Below are 15,698 nucleotides of genomic sequence, written 5' to 3'. Positions count from 1 at the left end.
AGGATACCATGGTCGATGGTATCGAAAGCGGCTGAGAGGTCCAGTAGAACCAACAGGGACACACACACCCTGTCCAGTTCCCTGCGTAGGTCATCCACCAAGGCGACCAAAGCCGTCTCAGTCCCATAGCCGGGCCTGAAACCAGATTGAAATGGATCTAGATAATCCGTCTCATCCAAAAATCTCTGGAGCTGGGCGGTTACCACTCGTTCTATTATCTTGCCCAAAAAAGGAATATTGGAGACTGGACGATAGTTACCTAATAATGTGGGGTCAAGGGAGGATTTTTTCAGCAAAGGTCTTATTACAGCTTCCTTTAGACAGGGTGGTAATCTGCCCTGTTGTAGAGAGGCGTTGATCACTTCCTTGACCCACTCGACCAGTCCCTTTCTGGCATTTTTTATAAGCCAGGATGGGCAAGGATCTAACATACAGGTGGTAGGATGCGCCTCTCCAAGGATTTTGTCCACATCCTCGGGTTGAACAAGTTGAAAGGAATCCATTCTAATTATACAAGTAGAGGCCGAAGTTACATCCACAGAGACTGTATTAATTTTGGCGTCTAAGTCAGAGCGAATCTGAGCGACTTTATCTGCAAAATATCGAGCAAACTCGTGACAGCGGGCTGTTGAGTGGTCAGCATCATATTCATGTGGGTCAGAACTTAAAAGACTCTTGACCACTCAGAACAGTTCCGCAGGACGAGAGTTAGCAGATGCAATGGTGGCGGAGAAGAAAGATTTCTTCTGAGCCCGCATTGCTGCGGAATAGGTCTTTAAATAGCTTCTAGCCCGTTTTCGGTCAGATTCGCTCAGAGTTTTCCGCCAACGTCGCTCTAGTCTCCTTCTTTCGCGTTTCATCGCCGTCAGCTCTCCAGTAAACCAAGGGGCAGATTTAGCTCCGATCCGCGGAAGGAGACACTTAGGAGTGATTGTGTCTACCGCCCTGGTCGTTTCCTCATTCCAGAGGTCGGCCAAGGCTTCGACAGAATCACCTGCCGAGGTGACAGGAAAGTCCCCAAGAGCCGTCAGGAAACCATCTGGATCCATCAGTCTCCTGGGGCGGACCATTTTAATCGGTCCCCCACCCCTGCATAGGTTCTGAGTCCCAGTAAGTCTAAACCTGACCAGGTAGTGGTCTGTCCATGACAACGGAACTCATGAGAGTTCCTCCACCCCCAAATCACAAATATCCCGTCCAACACAGAAGACAAGGTCCAAGGTATGACCAGCGGCATGAGTGGGGCCTGATATTACTTGGGACAGACCCATGGTTGCCATGGAGGCCATGAAATCCTGAGCCACTCCAGAAAGGGCAACATCGGCATGGATATTGAAGTCGCCCAATACTACAAGCCTAGGGGACTCCAATACCAACTCCGAGATTATCCCGGTTAGCTCAGGAAGGGAGACAGTTGGGCAGCGGGGTGGGCGGTACACCAACAGAATTCCTATTCTGTCCCGGGCACCCAACTTCAAATAAACGCATTCGAATCCTGAGGACTGTGGGAGAGGATACCTGGCCAGGTGAATGGTATCTCGAAAGACCACTGCGACTCCTCCTCCCCGACCTCCGGGTCTAGCCTGCTGATATACAGAGAACCCAGGAGGACAGAGCTGGGAGAGATTAACCCCCCCCCCAGCCTCATCCAACCAGGTCTCTGTAATACACGCCAGGTCAGCGTGTTCATCCAGAATCAATTCCTGGATGGCACTAGTTTTACCATTCACTGACCTGGCGTTTACAAGCAGCATTTTTAACCCGGGGGGATTGTCACCAAGGCTATCCAGGTTATCTGAATGGGAGGACAGCTTGAGGGTTACCAATGTTCTGTTGGGTTCCCTCTTGGTTCGATTAAGTAGTTGTCTCCCTGGGCCGTGTCTCCCCCGACCCTTCAGAACATCGATGGCCGCCCCCTGGATCCCCTCCACTATTTCCTCATTTATCCCTATGGATGATCGTCCTCCGTTGTACTCAGGGATTACTTTAAGTCAAGGTTTTGCCAGTTGTGTCATTGAGACAGATCGTGGAAATATTGAGTCCGGCAAAAAGGAGTTATTAAAAATCATCGAGAATTCATCTGGCAAAGATGCATTGTACTCTAGACTGGGGTCGGGACAACATATATTTGATGGATATGTTTGTTTAAAGTTTGAAGAAGGACCCTTATAGGTATGAGTCGTTTGAAGAGAGTCTACTTCATTATTTTCCACGTGCCTCATATCAAACCAGTAAGATGGTAAGCTGGATAATGGTGTCATAGGAGGAATTAGCGCTGAATAATCCTTCCCGTCGGAGACCTGGACGATATTAGAGAGGCTAGGGTTGGTGTTTGCTGTGGGCAGAATGTTAATATGATCACTGGTTACAGGTGAAGCCAAGTTCAAAGCGCAAAAATCCCCTCCATATTTATCACTCCAGGGAATCGATGACTGAAATTGAGGGGGCAGAGGATAAGGAAGATCGTGTGTAGAATCCAACTCAATTAAGTCCCGAACAAAAGTTGGCTCTGGTGTTGTTAATGGTCGCTGAATGGTCTTACAGAAGCTGCTAATAAGGGGCTGTACAGGAGCTGTATTTTCAAAAAATCTCGTTACTTCTATATCAAGCGATTGCATGAACCATTTATTTTGAAGTAGCAATCCAGCTTTTTCACGAGAATTAAAAGATACTACAGCATGAGCTGTGGTTAAATTATAGTAAAGATATTCTATATGAACTATGTCTTTAAGAAAAAAGAAACCAGGCAAAACACGTTCAAGAGTTCTCAAAAGATTAATTTTACGGTCTTTTTGAACAATATGCCCCCAAGGCTTGGGGTAATTCAGTAACACCAGCTTCTGAGGTTTAAGAGTTAATTGCCATGCTAAAGCAGTAGTTTGTATCTGCTCCGGTACAACATCGCTAGGGGTAGAAGGCCAAAGAGTTCGCAGATCAGAAATTTGTTGTTGCGATGGAGTAGCAATTGGCAAAGGTGAGGAAGGCAAAAAAGGGGCATTGTCATCCTCTCTAAGGGAAGCAGCTGCAACGTCCTCTCCATGGATGGACTGTGGCACAGGGTGTGTTTTCTCAATCTTCTTTGAAGAAGAAGAAGCTCCTAGCGCCTTAAACAATTTATTAAAATTCATTTTTCTATAACGATGGAACTTCGGATGTTTGATATTCTTGTTCAATTTGATGGTATTACCTTTGTTCCTTCGCAAGGAAGTCCTTGATGATCCAGTTCTTCTCCGGTTTGACTTTCCTGAATGTTTAACTGTCATTGGGCTTGCCTGTGTTTGAATGCCCTGTGATACAGAGCAAGGTGGAAAAAAGTGTTTACTACAGGTTTCCACCAATGTAGTTAAGAGTTTGTTGGTCGCTGTCAGGAAGTTCTTAATATGGTCAGTGTCCTTGGCTAACATAAATAGCCGCCATTCAGTAGGGAAATTGTCTGCCAGGTTGATCAGAGATTTCTCATCTTGAGGGATCAAAGGGTCAGGTGAATCCGAGACAGGTTGAAGAGAGCAGTCTAGGGAGCCAAATGTTTCTTGAGACGCTCTCGCCTGTGTTGTAGGAAAGTTTTTCGATATACTCAACAAGTTGTCTTCCGATAGATGGTGTAGTCCATTTTGAATTAAATTACCAGCTTCTGCTAGTTCACTTGCCAAATCAGGAGAAGAAAGTATGAGAGCATCTAATTGTAAGGCTCCCTTAAGATCCAGCGTCCAGTCCAAGGGGGTACTTGCTTGAAGATCATTTGTTACATCTTGTCTTAAAGGGGTATTTGAAGGGTTATTAATAATACTTGGTACAGGACTTGGTACAGAACTCAGATCTTCTGTCATCCCAGTTAATCTTATTTGCTCTTTTGGGGAGAAAAAGTTAGTGATCTTTACTTGTTTTGATTTTGGTTTCTTAGCTGGAAGTGTCAGCTCCAAAGGGGTCAGTCCTTGTTTTTTATAGTCCAGTCTAGTGAGTACCATAGTGTAACACTTCCCCTTTAACTGAGATCGAAATTAGAGGAAATTAAAGAAAAAGAGCTCTTCCTTTTCTTCTTCTTCTTCCTTCTTGTTCTTATTTCTGTGGCACCGGAGAATAAAAAATAAAAAATAAAGAGTACGAGTTTCTCTGCCTCTTAAATGAGCAGCTAATTCAGTCCTAGTATAAATTACAGCTTTATCTCATCTAGTAGTTCTCTCCCCCACGGACTCAGCGTCTGTAGCAGAAACTCCCAGAATTAATGAGGGCAGCAAAAAAGAGAACATAGGGTTGTATAGTATTAATAATAATACCTTGCTAGTCAGCAAATTAGAGAGAATATATCACCTCTCGAAGAGCCGGCAGATATAAGGTTGTCAGCCAGACGCCATCTTGCCTTTTATCTACAACTTCCTTTGCATTGGGACTTCCTAAGTTCTTTCCTAACTTTATCTGTGTGACTTTCCTTGTACAGAGTTTGGCACTTATACCTGGGAAATGTCAGCAGCCAGAGGACTAACATCGGGCAGGCAAGGCAGAGAGAAATCCCTGCTGCTTCCTAGCTTAGGAGTGCCTCCAGTGGGGAAAAAAGCTGTGGGTCTGGCTAGCAGGGCTGGAGAGAGGAAATAGCTTGGCTTCTCTGCTGAACTTTTGCAAATGTGAGAAGCTGTGGACATTGCTTGCCACTTTCATCTCCTGTGAGGGGGGAAGAACCACCACATGCTATTGCTGCAACCCCGTTGTGGCGACTCTGCTGTTGGCAGGGACCACACCCACGTTGTGTCATGGCATTTCCACATCCAGTTAGGAGCAAATTTGTTACTACTAAAGACAGATTTTGGATTTAATTTAATACACATGAAAAAGGAAAGACTTGGAAAATTATGGAGCATTTTCATAATATGAAACAACTTGGTTTTTCAGACATTCATTTAGAAGCTATAGGTTTTATTTAAGACTAAAGCTAAGGTGAGTGATATAGGCTTGGTCCCAACTGCAGAAAAAAACCATTTTTCTGGAGCCTGAAGCCCGCAGCGGAAGGGGCAGTAGGTGAGTTGTATTTCTAAACCACAGAAATAAAAAATATATTTTCTGTGGTGGGATCTTACTTTCATTTCCTGGTACATCCTCAGTCCCAAGGGGAACTTGGGTAGGATTTCCTTTTCTAGGTTTACCTACTTCAGTCGTCTGCTGTTGATAACAGGACTCAGGTGAGGACAGTGTTTGACATAAGACTCTGGGTAGACATAAGCCTAGGAAGAACATGTAGAACCCTCATCCTGTGCATCCACTAAATAAGAGTCAGGTAACCGGATGGCACCTAATATGGGGCCATGAATAGTGGAATAAGTGTCCTGAAGCAGACTTGTGATTTCTGAAATAGTTGTTCAGACATTTGAGAAATCCTCCGACACAGATATGTAAAACTTGATTATCCTTGATCTGACAGTATTGAGAAGCAGGCTAGAGAAGGCCTGGGAAGACACTCACTTCAATCATGGCTCATACATTTGCAGAGATGGGAAGTTTTTTAGCTGCCTTTTGCAGGGTTAGTGAAAGGGAACCTGTGGATGGCGACTTAATAGGCTTTGAAATGATGAATGGAGATTGGCTGATGGGCTGCCGTTATACTACAATAACCTATGGGCGTGATGTAGCTAATGAAGAACCAGGTTGGAGGTATGCTCATGATCTTGAGTATGAAAGGCGTCATGTAAGCGTTAGAGCTCGCAAAGCAAGAGTAGCAACATTGTATTTAAAGGCACATGGACATATACCTGCTTCTGACCTGCAACCTGTTTTGGCCACCCCAGCAAAAACAGAGGGAGCAGCAGTTGCTTTCTGTTTGGGAATGTGTCTAGCTCCAGGAGCGTATGCAACAGTGTGGCTTAGTGAAGAGTGTGTTAAGAGGACAGGTGCTGATGCTAGCAGTGAACATGGCATTGGAAATGCTGCCAGATGTTCAGATCAGAGCAGAACAATTTGAGATGGTATCGGTTAAACCACAGAATGCATTGGGTCTAGATCCTTTAGGAACGACACAGTATGAAAAAGAGACCACTGAAGAGATAGAAGGTGGACAACAAGGCTAGAGATCTGGAGAAAGAAGAAGGCCTGTTAGAAGTTTGGTAACGGAGTCAAGAGCTCAACAAACTGCGAGACCACAAGGAACTCAGCAGAGACAGCCTCACCAACAGGTTCCAACCGAAGATAGGAGAAAGCTGTCGGCTAAGACCTGTGGTGAGACAGCTTCCTTGATAACAGCGGAGAGGAAAATCCTGAGTATGGGGAATGAAGGGCTGCTTGGTATGTGAGAGGCCAGACCGTAAGTATCTCTACTCACAGTAGAGGAGGAGGACATGGAAGAGACCATCACCCAGTGAGTTCTACAGCTACAACAGACGCTTTCACGCCTGTTATGGAGCAAAAAGCTGTACTGCACATGCGAGCCATACTTTCAGAAGAGGATGGTGACAGCCCTGCTCGAGAGTGAATATCCTTATGGAGTGGTCGGCTACTAAGGTGAGACCTATCAAGGATTAATTGATTCTGGTGCTGAGATACTTTGTACAAGTTTAATACCGAGACAGGTGTAGGTCTTTGCTGTTTTTGTAAAGCCCGTTAGGCTCAAAGGAAATGCTTGTAGCAAAAATGAATATTCACATGATGGGATACCGCTCAAAGCCAACATAGCTGTAGTAAAGAAACTATATAATACTGATTTTATGTTGGCCTATTAAGATGTACCATAACAGTATTTACTCCAACTTTCGATGAAATTGCCAGAGCCACTAGACCTTCCATAGTTGTTGCAAATGCAGAGAGACAAGAGGAGTGTACCTGAAGAGTAGAAGGTGAGCCTCTTTTAAATTCCTGGAACAACCAGGGGTGTAGTCATCCAGGGTCTTGGGGGGTCATAGACCCCTTACTTTTGTCATAGAGCCCTTACTGGGCTCCTGCTGGAGGAGGGGTGGGATAGAAATAAAATAATAAATAAATAAATAAATAATAAATGTTAAGTGTGTTGGCCACTAAGAAGAGTCTTCTAACATGCTTCCTTGTCCTTTCCTGCTGATTGGAGCCAATCAAAGTAAAAGGTGGTGAGTCAGCCACCAAGAAGACTCTTCTCATTAGCTAACACCCCCTTTCATGCTGATTGGCTCCTAGGGCCATATGTTGTTGTGGGGAAGGCATTAACAAGGATCTCATTCTCGATGCAGCAGCAAAAAAGGGGGGGAAGAGGCATGGCTGTGACTATCATGAAGGGACCCTGCACTTCTGAATTTGCCACTACACTACTGGGAACAACATCATCATTATTTACAGAAATTGATCGACCAAGTTGGCCATAGAAAAGACACTTGCCAGAAATTGATCTGGGAACTATTCCTCCAGTAAAACAACAACAATATGCTGTAAATAGCAAGGCAATATCCAGTGAACAAAGAAAGATGCCCTCGCTATACAGACATCACCAGTGAATTCAGTTGTATTTCCCATACTGAAGATTTTTAAAGAGGTCGGCTGTGGGTAGGCTAGAGCCGCACTGTTGTCCTGGATTCAGGTCAGTAAGTGACTGTGAGGCAGACAGACTCATTATCCATTTGGTTTTCAGTACTTTGTGGTTTGCTGTTGGAACTGTCACTTTTTTGTTTGTGCAAGTGCAAAGATATGTGAAGGGTTTGAAATTCTTGTTCTTTGAAAAGGAAGAAGAGGAAATAAAGGCTACAGATCGACATACTGTATTGGTTGTTCAGAAGCATCATAGAACAGTAAGCCATCAAGCCCAACGCCCTGTTCATCACAGGAATCCAGAGTAAAGCATCCCCAGCAAGTGGCTGTCCAGCTGCCTCTTGAATGCCTCCGGTGTTGGGGAATCCACCACCTCCCTAGGTCATTGGTCCCATTGTAGTACTGCTGTAACAGTTAGGAAGTTTTTCCTGATGTACAGCCAAAGTCTCCCATTGCTACTACATCATGCCTCCTTGTAACATTGGCAATTTGCTTTTCAAAAGTTCCATCCTCGTGCTCTCCTTGATTGGGTGGTTGGTAGTGGACTCAAACCACCATGTTCCTTTTATGCTTTGCCCCATTTATTTTAATCCAGATGCTCTCAGTGGGACTACCAAACTCATTCTTCTGTATTTCCATGCAGGGATATATGTTTTTAACATAAGTGTGACTCCGCCACCCTTTCTTTTCCTTCTGTTCTTTTTGAACAAGTTATATCCTTCAGTTGCTGTATTCCAATCATGGGAGTCATCCCAGTAAGCTTCAATTATACCTAACAAGCTGTATTTACTCTCTTGTATTAAGAGTTCAAGTTTGTCCTGTTTGTTTCCCATACTTGGGACATTAATGAAATTAAATAAAATAAATATTATACAGACATTGAAGACCATGTGATTTATGGTCTTTCTTCTTATATTTTTCTAAAGATAAAATCATCATGTATAGGTCTAAATCCTAACCATCCTCCTCGTAATCTTGCCTGGAAAATTGTGGTGTGTCGATTTGGTTTCTCACCTGCAGTTAGTTATGGGGGGAAATCAGAACCCTCAGATTTTTTTTTTTAACTGGGTGTTCAGGTGAGAAGGAGATAACTGTTGGTTTGCTTTTTATGAATATGGTGTTGGCTTCATAAAAATACTTTAGAGGATATCTCTTTATAGATTGCGGGCACCAAATATATCAGTATTTGCAAGATTGTGGACATTGTGCAACTTACACCTGTAATTATGAACATGGTGAGTTTGCAGAACTTCTTCCAGGGAAAGTCTTGAGTTTGTGAGACCTTGGATATTGTCCAAGACAGGGAATGAAAAAAAAGTGTAGTCATTTGCCACTCTTCCTGTGCCTGAAACTGTTCCCTACTCAGTAGACTGCTTGGTGTCCTCTTCAGCTAGAGCTGCCCCCCCCCTCCCAGGCTACCAGGAGTTGGCTTCTGCTTTTCTCCCCTCCTTTGGTTTGTCTTCCTTGCTTGAAAATAGGGTTGACCTGAAAACTACCACAAGGCTGAAAAGGTGTGGCATTATGGAGAACAGAGTCATCTGAAGTGCTCCCATTGAAAGTCTCCTGCCTACCCCAAAATGACTAGTTTGTGTTTGACATGGTGGGTGTTGATAGGAGGCCGGAGACTGTGTTCAATTTATGATGCGAAGAAAAATGCATGGCTGGGATGGTGTTTGTTCCCTGATGCTCAGCATCTGATATTCCTTTGGGATTAAAGGTCCTTCAGAGCTTGATGAACACTTTCTGTCCTCACCTTTTTGCTGCAGGGCTTCTGCATCACTCAAGTTGACGGAAGCATGGGCACAAATGCAAGGTTTTCTTTCCATAAACTCCTTCTGAAGTGCCCAAGGGAAAACATAGTGAGGTCTGTTAGGGAATAGATGTGGGAAGGGATGGAATCTGTTGCAGCCAGGCTTGGTTTCCCACAGCAATCCCAAAGGAAATTTTCTGTGTTCAGTTTTGCCTCTTTAATGGAGCAGGGGCCCTTACTGAATGCTGTGTGCATGTATTCTGGTGGTGTGATGATTTTTGGAACAAGGGGAAGTGACCTTTTGGTTTCCGTGACAACTGAGATCTTTCTTTTGAGCAACAAAACAAATGTGTGTTCTTCTCTTTTCACAGCTGAGTCTGCAAACTGAATGGGCATGTAAGGAAAGGCTGTGAAGCCTTCTGCTGCCACACATTTAGCTTCAGATATTTTCCTTAATAATTATTAAGGCTACATTCCTATGGACATTTGCATGGGAGTAAGTTGCATTGAAGTTGATGAGTCCTGGTTCTGAGTGAACATGTATAGGATCAGACTGTACATGTCTGAAACTGCACTTGGGTACATTTAGTCATGTATGTGGTTGCCCTGGAATGCCTCTTTCACACACCCCTCTTCCTGCCCTCATGAGATCTGGTGGGGGTTCCTTTGTGGATCCATTTGCACCTGAACACCTTCTGCTTCATTTGTGATTCTTGGTATTAATTATGTTTTCTTTTTTGTTCCTCAAGAAAAAACAGCAACTAAAGCTAAACTGATATAAATGGAAGCTGTTCTCAAAGCGGAGTGCTCTGCCTATCCGGGACGCCAAATGCCCCTCTGCCTGTGGCAAAGGTCTCATTCTTGAAACAAGATTTGCACAAGAGGTAGGAGCTGTTGGCCTCTTAACTCCTCATTTGGGTGGTGGGCACATTCCAAGGAGCAGGCTTGGAAAGCTCGTGAGGGAGGGGGCTGGGCTGGGGTTTGTGGTCCATGAGGAATGCCTTTGAGATAAGCCCAGATGCCCTTCAGCCTGTTTTTGATGGTGGCCAGACAGGCTCCCTTGGGAAGCTCCCAAAGAGGCTTCAGGAAGAGGGTGGCTTTTGAACATGACAGCTGAAGTGGAGCTCCCTTCTGCCAAGGGATTTTGGCAAGAAGCTGCGATACACACAGTTTTAATCCCTATTGGCTATGTTGCTTGGAGCCACTTCCAGTCTCGGAAACAAAACTCACCTCTGCAAGCAACTCTGGTGGGCTTCTGACAAGTTGCTGTTTCCTTCTAAAAAGTATTGTTCAGGATTCTCTCAAATCCCAAACGAATATTGCCTCTGAAATGTGTGCCTGTGTATAAATCAGAGAATCCTTTTCATACAGGTCCTGAGGATTTCTTTTTTTTTTACAATAATTTTTATTCAAATTTTCATAAAACATACAAAACAAAATCATAAAACATTCAAAGACAAAAAACAAAACAAAACAAAAATGATTAAACAAAAAAATAAAATGTTGACTTCCCATTTGTCACAGATCAAATCAGTTATAGGTCTACAATATATAACAATCCTGTCTCTTAAATTATATTATAAAATCACTTTCCTCCAGTAGTTATCTTAATTAATCATCAAATCTCGTAAACGTTACTTTATTCTTTCCACAAAAAGTCAAAGAGAGGTTTCAATTCTTTAAGAAATATATCTATCAATTTTTCTCCAAATAAACATGTCGATTAATCCATCTCGTTAATAATAATAATAATCTTATTGTCATAACCATAGTCCAAATAAACATATCGATTAATCCATCTCATCAAAATCTGTTAGGTCCAACAATTTCAATAGCCATTATTCCATTATCCATATTAATTCCATCTTCCATCTTCAATAGTCCTGTTAAGTCCAGTAATTTCAGTGTCCAATCTTCCATTATCAGTATTCCATAATAATCTTGCTGTCGTAGCCGTAGTCATATAATAAGAGTCTGATGGGAATTTCCTCTATCCCAAATATTTTCTTGCCATCAATTCTGAATAAGTTGCTGAAATATTGTTGTAAAGTCATATCTCTGTTCTTCTTTTTTACAGAATGCACTGGCTCATCTCTTGAGAGTTTTTCCATTGTCACATGGCTGCAGTTAATTCCATAGATTTTCTCTATATCAAGCTCCATCACATCATTCCAGTCCAGAAGATTATCCAAGCCATTGATAACTTTATCTCTAATATCTTCATTAATTTCTTCAGAGATAACGTTAAATTCCAAACAGTAGATTTTATTTCTAATATCCATAAACTCCAGATCTTTTTCCAATTCCACATTTGTTCCAATCTCCAGGGCTTGTATCTTCCCTTTATTTTTTCTTTTCTCATCTCTGATCTCATTCTCCTCTCTCACAGGATCCCCTATTTCTTTAAGCTCCTGCGTCATTTTGCTCAGTTCAATTTTCAGCTCCTTACTGCCCTGTCGCAGGGTTTGTTTCGTTATCTCAATCTCATCCATTATTTTCTGAAACATAATTACTTCCAGATTCTCAGCCCCTTTCTTGATTGCCATTTTTAAAACCACGAAAACAAAACAAAACAAAAATAAAGAAGAACCACTTCTTATTTCAGCAACAATTGGGTTAATATTCCAGGCTTGATGACATCACAGTATAAACAGAGCAGCCTGCCTTATCTCTCTATGTTCAAGAATACAAAACAAATTTAGTTCCCAGCATCAAAACAGTTAGTGGCGTCGTGAAGAAGCAGATTCGTCAAAATAAAATAGACCAAAGAGAGAATAGTCCCAGACAATATAATGTTCCTCGGAATAGAAATCCCTCTTCTGTTTATATCTTTAGAATGCACTTCCAGGACAGCTTTTTGCAATAGAAACAGAGATAAGCTGTCAATTTCGTGAATAACAGAGAAGAGTTATAGCTCACCCAGAAGTTCTTTAAAGCTGATTCATTTGACAAATCTCTTTTTGCTGCAACAATTTAAACCAAGTAAAAAAAATAATAGAAAGAAGGGTGCTTGCCTGTTAGTCCGTTTTCTCTTTGAAGAAAAGATAAACGTATCGCATTAATCAGATAGAGCTTGTTCGGAAGTCCGTCCGGCATTGCTGGCTGGACCTTTTCTCATAAATTAATGAAATCCAGTCCTCCCAACAAAAACAGGCTTTTGAGGTTGATCTCTACATTTCTCCCTGCCTGGGAGAAATTTCATCAGTCAAAAAAAAATGTTCTGACTGATGTATATCTGAATAAGCTTCTTCTGCGGCGGGAGCCCGTCTCAAAAGCAGGCACAAGCGAAGTCACCCTTCCCGGAAGTCCAGGTCCTGAGGATTTCTGAACATGTTTTACAAAATTAAAAATTGTCCAGTCACAATGCAAGAAGTTTAAAGGACAGTTAAATATCTGCAACTGAATAAAGGTACCAGCTCTGAAAGGTTAGCAATTTGAATTTTGTTTAGAAACACAAAAACCTTGATTTTTGGCTCCAGAACCAACCGAGCCAGTCTCTGTTGGTTAGATGATGTCTCACATTCTCCAGCTATTTAATTTTAGCCTGAATGTCACGACATGGGTAAGCCGAATCTCTACAGTGGCATCAGTCAAAACAGGGCCATTCTGGGTCAGATTAGAGTCTATCTAGTTCCGCATCCTCTCATGGTGGCCAGCCAGGTGCTCTTCAGAGAGAGTGAAGGTTGGACCGTTACCCTGTGATACTGGTCGTGACAATTTAAAGTTTGTGACAATTGAAAAAACATTCGTACAAACAAACAAACAAAATTCTTTAATCTCAACCTTGAGGTTGGCTGCCGTTGAGGTTGGTCTGGAAGCTGCAGCAGGTGCAAAATGCGGTGGGGAGACTGCTCACTGGAGCAGGGTATCGCCAACATGTCACCCCACTGCTGAAAGAATTGCACTGGCTGCCCATTTGCTATCGGGCCAAGTTCAAGGTTCTAGTTTTGGCGTACAAAGCCCTGTACAGCTCGGGACCAGGATACCTGAAAGACCATCTTACCCCTTACATACCCAGTCGATCACTGCGCTCTGCAGGTGAGGGCCTCCTGCAGATATATTATCAGGGGGTTCATTCTGCACAATATAGGAAACGGACCTTTAGTGTGGCAGCACCTACCCTGTGGAATTCCCTCCCTTTGAATATTAGGCAGGCGCCATCTCTGCTATCTTTTCGGCACCTTTTGAAGACTTTCCTCTTTCAACAAGCCTTTTAAGTTGAGACCTATCCCAGTCTGCATCTGTGTCAGAATTGTTTAATATGTTTTTTTAATAATGTTTTTAATCCTTTTTTAAAATTGTTTTTTAAAAAAATGTTTTTAACGCTGTTTTGTTTTAATGTATTTTAAGATCTGTTTTTATGATGTTTTAAAGTGTTTTAGCGCTTTGTTTGCCACCCTGGGCTCCTGCTGGGAGGAAGGGCGGGATACAAATTAAATAAATAAATAAATATCCTTAAAACCAGTATGTGCATCCAAACTGCCCTTCTCAGACTGACGAAATGGAAGAAAAGTATATTTAGTATTTTTACCTTGAGTAACTTTAAAGAAGCAAAGCCCTTCCCCCCCCCCCAAAAAAACACCCTTAAAAGCACATTGCCAGAATGGACGCTGAAGACATTTACTCTGAAATAAGCCATCCTTTTTTTTCTATGGTTGAGAATAACCCTCATTGGAAAGAATGTGGCCTGCTTGTCAGTAAACATACAGAGAGTTGTGGTATTAGGCTGTTATCCTAAGCATAGTTATTTGGAATGAACTCTATTGTATCCAAGTAGCATTTTTTCAGTCTTTTTGTCTTAAAAGAGAAGTTGTTGCAGCTCTTGTTAGATATAAAGAACAAGTAAGACAACTAGCCCTCCAATTACTTGGCCTCATAGCACGCAGGAGAAGGCAGACTGTGTAGCACAGATAATCAAGCTGACTCAAAGCTTTTCCAGGGTCCCAGCCATGAAAGATGATCCAAAAGTCCATATGTGGCCAGTGCTGTTTGTAGAAAAGCGGCAGGCGTCATGCACAAACGTGGAAGTTGGTGAGGCCTTGGAACTGAAGGTTACCTTGGTACTGGAGGTGTGGATGGAATCTGCTTGGAGACAATTCTTACTGTTTGCTGTAACATTCAGTAAGAATTGCAGTCTTTAGCCCAAGTTAAAAGCTGCTTTGATGGATCATATATCTCACTGAGTACAGTTCTCTTGGTGCTTACATTTATTTCTTGTCTATTCTGCTCCGTGTTCTCCAGATTAAGTTGTCACTGGTCCAGACAGCTATTACATTTATATGGAGTTACAAAACTGCAAGAGTTGGTGCATTGCTGTTTCAGCATAAGGGCCCAGTGGCGTAGGGTCTGCTTTGCATGCAGAGGGTCCCATGGCCAGTCCCAGGTGGCATCTCCAGGTAGGGCTGGGAGATAATTTGCCTGAAACCTGGAGAGCCACTGCCAGTCTGTGTAGGCAGTACTGAGCTTGGCGGACCCGAGGGGCCCAGCCTGGTGTGAGACAGCTTCCTGTGTTTCATGAGGCATCTCAGGCGGAGGATGGCTACGTCATATTCCACGGTGTGTGGCAGCCCACCGTACGTGGATCTTTTCTCAGTGTGATGCTCGGGAGTGTAGCTTTAGCTGTAGACAATCCTGCTCAGCTGTTCTTCTGAAGCCCTTATGGAAGCGGCCGCTGGAGCGAAAGCAAATTTCACTGAAGTGGGTCATTCCTGGTATGTAATGAAGGCACCTTTTCTGCTTTGCTCTAGGAGCTGTGCTATTCTAGACAAGGGAGGCTTCATGGTGGGAAGGCGTTGGGGACAGTGTCTTGGGTGTTTGGTTAGTTAGAACTCCAGAATATCTGCCATCGAGGCATGCCACAGGCATGGAAAGGTAGCCTCATAAATGCTAAATCTGAAAGTAAGCTTTCATTGTTTTTGATTCAGTAGCCTTTTTGTGGTGATCTAAAAATATGTTTGGCTTTTTTAATGTCTGTGTGGATATTCCATGCTCCCCCCAGACGTTTTTTGTGTAATGTGGAAAGGATAATTTATTGATGCTAAGTAAAAATTGATGGGTTACTTCTTTTGTGTGTGTGGGGCTGTGTGCTTGATCAGTTGGGTTCTGTGTTTTGAAGAGAATTGGCACAGGTACCTTTGTATTGTGGGGAGAGAGATTTTTCCAGTACTGGCCTGTTCATTTCCTAGGACTCTTTGGGATATGGAACAAATGGGTGTGTGTGCCTGCATTAGGATTACCCTTCCTTAAGAGGTTTTTTAGTCAGTTCCTTGGAGTGTAGGCAGGGATGCCAACAGGATTTCCTGGTCCCAGAGCACTGTATGTGGATTGGGTCCCTGCCTTTGGCAAAAACCCAGATAAATAACAAGAAGAAGAAGCGAAAAGTACACTAAGCATGTGTAGTTTCACAGCTTTGGTGACTAAACCAACTCTCAGCCTAACTTACCTCACAAAGTTGTTGCAGAGATGGGGGGGAGGT

At 43.0% G+C, this 15,698-nt stretch overlaps 1 protein-coding gene across 10 annotated transcripts in view; it reads left to right on the top strand.

Moving 5' to 3' along the window:
- PPP6R2 (protein phosphatase 6 regulatory subunit 2) overlaps positions 1-15,698 on the top strand; it is a 118,385-nt gene that overhangs the window by 7,590 nt on the left and 95,097 nt on the right. For 8 of the 10 annotated variants that reach the window (XM_061637924.1, XM_061637926.1, XM_061637933.1 and 5 more), the window contains exon 2: positions 9,973-10,107. The exons of the other annotated variants lie outside the window; for them this stretch is intronic. The gene's annotated coding sequence lies outside the window, so the exon portion shown is untranslated. The remainder of the gene's footprint in view (positions 1-9,972; positions 10,108-15,698) is intronic. 10 annotated transcript variants of the gene reach the window in all.

The sequence above is a fragment of the Rhineura floridana genome, chromosome 8, assembly GCF_030035675.1.
Source record: "Rhineura floridana isolate rRhiFlo1 chromosome 8, rRhiFlo1.hap2, whole genome shotgun sequence".
NCBI lineage: Eukaryota > Metazoa > Chordata > Lepidosauria > Squamata > Rhineuridae > Rhineura > Rhineura floridana.
Note: the sequence above shows the minus strand (reverse complement) of the source record. Positions and strands in the feature narration are given on the sequence as shown.